The sequence below is a fragment of the Callithrix jacchus genome, chromosome 21 (assembly GCF_049354715.1).
Source record: "Callithrix jacchus isolate 240 chromosome 21, calJac240_pri, whole genome shotgun sequence".
Classification (NCBI taxonomy): Eukaryota; Metazoa; Chordata; class Mammalia; order Primates; family Cebidae; genus Callithrix; species Callithrix jacchus.
The window spans coordinates 45,031,676-45,037,815 of NC_133522.1; the positions used below are offsets into that span (position 1 = coordinate 45,031,676).

The following is a 6,140-nucleotide window of genomic DNA, read 5'->3' on the forward strand; positions in this document are numbered from 1 at the left end:
TATTTTGCACACAATTGCATCTCTGGCCCTGATCAGTGTAAGGCACAAAATAAGGGTTCAATAAGTTGTTGCCGACTTCGTAAGCACAAGACAGTATTTAATTTCAAATGGGGATATGAATGTGAAGGAAAGTCTACGGAGCCAGGAAAGACTATAAAAAGGGGAACAGAAAAGTTATCTCTGAGGAAGTCACATTTAAGCTGAGAGCTGAAGGAGGGAGAAGAAAAGGAGGGCAGAAGGAAGCTCGTGAACAGGAGAGTAAGGCTTTGAGGCAAGGGAAACAGTTTAGGCAAAGGTCCTGACGTGTAAAGAGCCTGCTGCTGAGTTAGAGCGACCGAAAGACCAGCATGGCCAGGTCGTGGCAAGTGAAAGAAGTGGGGTAAGATGGCAAGAGCGGTAGACAGGCTCCAATAACAGATCCTCGTAAGCCAGGTTAGATTTACGCTTCACAACTTTGTTGAGGTGCAGTCTACATGCTAAAAACGTTTACCCAGCTTAAGTGTACAGTTCCACGAGTTTTCATAAATGTATACTCTACTGTCATGCAAACACCAATACGATCAAGTTTTAGAACATTTCAATTATCCTCAGAATTTCCTCCTCGCTTCTTTGCATTCAGTCCAGATCCCGACCTGACCCCAGGCCAACAATGGTCTGCTTTCTGCCTCTCCAGTTCCTCCAGTGCAGCCTTTTCCAGAATTTGATAAAATAGATTCATACAGCATGCAGTTTTTACGCCTGACTTCTTTTACTCAGCAAAATAACTATTGAGCTGCATCCACGTGGTTATGTGTACCAGCATTTTCCCCCTTCTGTTGCTGAGTAGTGTTCCATGTAAGGACATGCGACATTTTGATTGCTCTTCCATCAGTTAATGGACATTTGTTTCTGCTTTTTGAAATGCTACTATATGCATTTATGTACGAGTCTGTTTATGAATATATGTTTTCATTTCTCTTGGATAGATATCTAGAAGTGGAGTTGCTGGGTCATATGGCAAGTTTCTTCGCTATGTAAGAAACTACCAAGCTGTTTTTCTGACAATTTTGCATTCCTGGAAGCAATGTTTAAGGGTTCTAGTTGTCGCATGTTTTTGCCACAACTTGATATTTTAATTCATTTTAATTGTTGCTACCCTACTAGGAGGTCTGTAGTAGTTTCTCATTTGTGGTTGTAATTTGCATTTTCTAAAGACCGATGATGGTGGGCATCTTTTTTCGTGTGTTTACGGGACATTCCCATACCTTGTTTTGTGAAATGCCTCTTCAAATCATTTCTCCATTTCTACTGTATTCTTCTTGAGTTATAAAAAGCTTATCTTTTCATTGTTTGCTTTTGAAGTCTAATGTATCCATTGTTTTCCTTTAGAATTCATGTTTTAATTATTATTGTCAATTTTTAAAGAACCATGCAAGGCAATTACGGTGGTTTTTTTCTTCTTGTTGTTGCTTTCTTTTATTTTACACTATTTTTTTATTTTTATCTTAGATCCAGGAAGTACTACATGTGCAGGTTTGTTACACAGAAATACTGCGTGCTGCTGAGGTTTGGTCTTCTAATGATACCAATGCCCAAGCAGTGAACAGAGCATCCAATAGGCAGTTTTTCAAACTTCACCCACTTCCCTCCCTCTCCTCTTTTGGAATCCCCAGCATTTATTTTTCCCGTTTTTGGGTCTGTGTGTACCCAATATTTAGCTCCCACTAATAAGTGAGAACATGCAGTATCTGTTTTTCTGTTTCTGCATGGACTCACTCAGCATGGTGGCCTCCAGCTGCCTCCATGTTGCTGCAAGGACATTACTTTGTCCTTTTTCATGGCTGCATATTACTTCAGGATTCATACTCTTTATAGCTTATCCAAAAAAAATCTCATCCCCAAAGTCATAGATTTTATCCTATGTTTTTTTCTTAAAGGCTTATGATTTATCTCTTATGTATAATGTGCTTAGTTTCTTTTTTTTTGGAGATGGGCTCTCTCACTCTGTTGCCCACGCTAGAGTGCAGTGGTACGATCTCAGCTCACTGCAGCCTCTGCCTCCTGGGCTCAAGTGATTCTCCTGCCTCAGCCTCCCAAATAGCTGGGACTACAGGCGAGCACCACCACGTACAACTAATTTTTGTATTTTTAATTAAGACAGGGTTTTACCATGTTGGCCAGGCTGGATTGAAACTCCTGACCTCAGGTGATCCACCTGCCTCCGCTTCCCAAAGTGATGGGATTACAGGCACCAGCAGATTGAATGTCTGGAGAGAAGCCGTTCCTCACAGATGGCACCTTCTTTATGTTCTCCTATGGCAGAAGGGCAAAAGACTCCCTTGAGCCTGTTTTGTAAAGACGTTAATCTCATGATCTAGTCACCTCCCAAAAGCCCCATCTCCTAATACCAACACATTGGGGATTAGATTTCAACACAAACTTTGGAGCGACAAAAACATTCAGACTATAGCAATGTCCAAAAGGGACAATGAGTTTTAGTTTTCTTTCATTGGGATGCCTTTGTTTGACTTTGTTGTCAAGATAATTCTAACAAAAAAATCAGTTGGGAATTTTTCCTTTCTGTTTTTTGAGAGACTCTGGGTGCAATTAGTATTAGTTGTTTCTTACATGTTTGACATGCTTTATAAGACTCACCAGTAAACCCATCTGAACCCGAGCTTTTCTTTGTGGGAAGGCTCTTAAATACAAATTCAATTCTTCTAATGTATAGGACTATTCATATTTCTATTTCTTCATGAATTCTAGTTTCTACTTGTTGTTTGCCTTGTTAGGTTTTGGACTTACTTAGGACTTGTTACCCCTTTCTTCTCCCTTTTGGAATGGGAGTGTCTGCCCTATGCCTGCCCCACGATTGTATCTGGCAGCACATAACCTGTTTCTTCTCATAGGCTCACATGTGCTTCAAGATGAATCCTACTGAGTCTCACCCATATCTGATTTAGATGATATGTAGATGAGACTTTGGACTTAGACTTTTGAGTTAAGGCTGGAATTATTTAAGACTTTTGGAATTACTGGGATGGAATGAATGCATTTTGCCTGTGAGAAAGACATGAATTTTGGGAGGCCTGGATTTAGTATAGATCCCTTAAAGGCTCTGTCCCACAAGACTGTCCCCATTTCAAATGTCAGTCACAAGTCGGAGCCTCCCAAACTTCTGACCAACCAGCTATCAATCAGGGTGACTACACCCTTTCCTTGGCTTAGATAATTTGCTAAAAAACAGTTCACAAAACTCACAAAAAGGAAACATTTGCCTATGTTTACCAGTTTATTATAAAAGATACAAGTCAGGAACAGCCAGATGGAAGAGGTGCAGAAGGCAAGGTGTCGGGGAGCAGCACAGAGCTCCCACGCCCTTTATGGGTGCACCACCATCCCAGCGCCTCCATGTGTTCACCAACTGAGAAGATCTCCAAATCCCGCCTTTCAGGTATTCTTATGGAAGCTTCACCACACAGGCGTGAACAACTGTTAACTCAACTCCAGTCCCTCTCTTCTTCCCAAAGGACAGGGATTGAAGATAAAAGTTCGAATCTTCTCATCATGGCTCGGTCTTTCTGGTGACCACCCCCAATCCTAAAGCTATCCAGGAGCCAACCAAGAGTCACCTCATTGGAACAAAAGAGGCTCCTATCACCTAGGCAAACAGAATGGAGTTAGAAGCTCTGTGTCAGGAGCTGGCATCAAATGCCAAATGCTAGGACAGGAGAGGCTCCTAGCACTGTTACTATTCAGGAAGTCACAGAGATCTTAGTAGGTCTGTGTCAGGAGCCGGGGATGAAGACCACATGCATATCTTATGATGTCCAAAATCACAGACTACCTCCAGGCAGGAAACCCACAGACTGCCGTTCTCAGCAAACGCTGCAGCAGTTTCACGAGAAAACCCTTCACAAATTTTGCCTTGTCTTTGATCATTTTCCAGTGGCCTGAAATGACTGTCTTTAATGATTCTGTCCATTTTTTACTTACTTTCTGCCAAGGGAAATCCCTTGACTTCCTCATACTACCAATACCAGAAGTAGATACCCCAGGTTTTACTCTGTCTAGACCAGAACGCCACTAAAAGGAGTCAAGCTGCAGAGTACCAGGAATCAGCTTTCTATTCCCACAGGCTCACCGTGTCTGCTGTGGGAGCATCCGCTGGGAGGACAGAGTTCCAGTTAGGAGGTTTTCAGCAGCAGGTCCCAGGAAGCAATGAAAGAGAGACGTTGTCAAGTAAGTGAAAAGTCCTGTGCAGTTTGGGCCAGATATTCATGACATTCTTCAGAACAGCAGTTCGGGGGGTGCCACTGGATCCGTCTCACTGTGCTGTCTTGGTCCTCAAGCCCTCGTGGTAGTGAGAGGTCTGTATGGAGCTTCCAGACTCCAGGCTTCCTCGCTTACATCCAAAGAGAAGGAACTTCTCTTTCCTCAGCCATTGAACAAAAGCCTTGGGCTTCCCTCTGCTTGGACTGACAGGCTCACTCCTGAATTCACCACTGCAGCCCAAGGAATTCAATGTGCACACTGGCTTTCGCTGCTCAGGACTGAGCCCACTCAAACCCCATAACTAGGAACATCTGAGTCCTGTTGAGAGGCGGGACGGCTGCACGGAGGCTGAGGAGATGGCCTGGGAGGCCTGCTCCAGGGCACAAGGGTGAAGGAGCCCTGATCGCACTTCTTGACTAAATGCAGCAGATGGCTCCGGCTAACCCAACGAAATTCCAAGCACTAGGTGGCTGAAACAACAGATAATTATTTTTTCATAATTCTGGAGGCTGGAATTCTAGAATCAAGGTGCCAGCAGGGCTGGTATGGTGAGGCCTCTCTTCTCACTGTAATCTCACATAGTGTTTCCTCTGGGTGCCTGCAGAGAAAGAGCTCCAGTGTCTCTTCTTCTTCTTTTTTTTTTTTTTTTTTTTTGAGATGGAGTTTCGCTCTTGCTATCCAAGCTGGAGTGCAATGGCGCAATCTTGGCTCACCGCAACCTCTGCTGCCTCCTGGGTTCAGGCAATTCTCCTGCCTCAGCCTCCTGAGTAGTTGGGACTACAGGCACGTGCCACCATGCCCAGCTAATTTTTTGTATTTTGAGTAGAGACGGGGTTTCACCGTGTTGACCAGGATGGTCTCGATCTCTTGACCTTGTGATCCACCCGCCTCAGCCTCCCAAAGTGCTGGGATTACAGCCGTGAGCTACCATGCCCGGCCTTCTTCTTCTTGTTCTTCTAAGGATATCAGTCCTGTTGGATTAGAACCCCACCCATCCTTATGACCTCATGTAACCCTAGTTACCTCTTCACAGGCCTTTCTTTCAAATACAGTCACAGTGGGTGTGGTGGGGGACATAATTTAGCCCATAACACCAGAAAAGGGGCAAAGCTTTCACCACCGCCTGCCCTCCCCAGTTCTAGCCAGCAGAGCTGCAGAAAGATCTGTGACAAGACTGAACTCCAGCCCAAAGGTTCTGCATTAGCCCTGGCAGGAAAGGGGAAAAGGGAGAGTCACAGACCCCAGCAGTTCTGTTTCATATCCCATTCAGCTGAGATGGAAGACTCGCAAAAATAAATGTCTCACTGGTAATGAAAGGATCAGGAGAGTGGTTGGTGTGCTATGACGCAAATGCAGTGGCCACATCCCAAGAACTGTGCTTTTAAGCTCCAAAGCAACCAACGTCAAGGAAAAATGGTCACTGAAAATGAAAAATAAAACCATGTCTAAAAAATAACCAGACTCAGTGCACTGACTTACTCCTGTAATCCCAGTGCAGAGGCAGGAGGGTCACATAAGGCCGGGGTTTCCACACCATCCCGAATGACATAGTAAGACCCTCTCTCTACAAAACATATTTAAAAATTAACCACGTTTGGTGATGTGTGCCTGTTGTTCCAGCTACTTGGGAAGCTGAGGAAGGAGGATTGCCTGAGCTTGGGAGGTCGAAGCTACAGTGAGCCATGATTGTGCCACTGCGCTCCAGCCTCGGTGACAGAGGGAGACCCTGTCGATAAAAAACAAAAAGTAAAGAATAAAGAATAACCCAATACTGAACCCAGGGAAGAGGAAGTTATAAATATGATTAGATTTTCTCCTGCAATGCAGTGACGTGTTAGCCCCAAGGACTGCTCTCCACACCACGGAAGCATGGATCCCGAATAGCC

The 6,140-nt window shown here is 44.3% G+C and overlaps 1 long non-coding RNA gene across 1 annotated transcript; it reads right to left on the reverse strand.

Moving 5' to 3' along the window:
• Positions 1–2,478: 2,478 nt before the first annotated feature.
• On the reverse strand, positions 2,479–5,221 carry LOC144580631 (uncharacterized). Its single transcript, XR_013530546.1, has 2 exons — positions 4,124–5,221; positions 2,479–3,640 (listed from the first exon to the last, which is right to left on the reverse strand). It is a non-coding gene; the product is annotated as an uncharacterized LOC144580631 (long non-coding RNA).
• Positions 5,222–6,140: the final 919 nt, after the last annotated feature.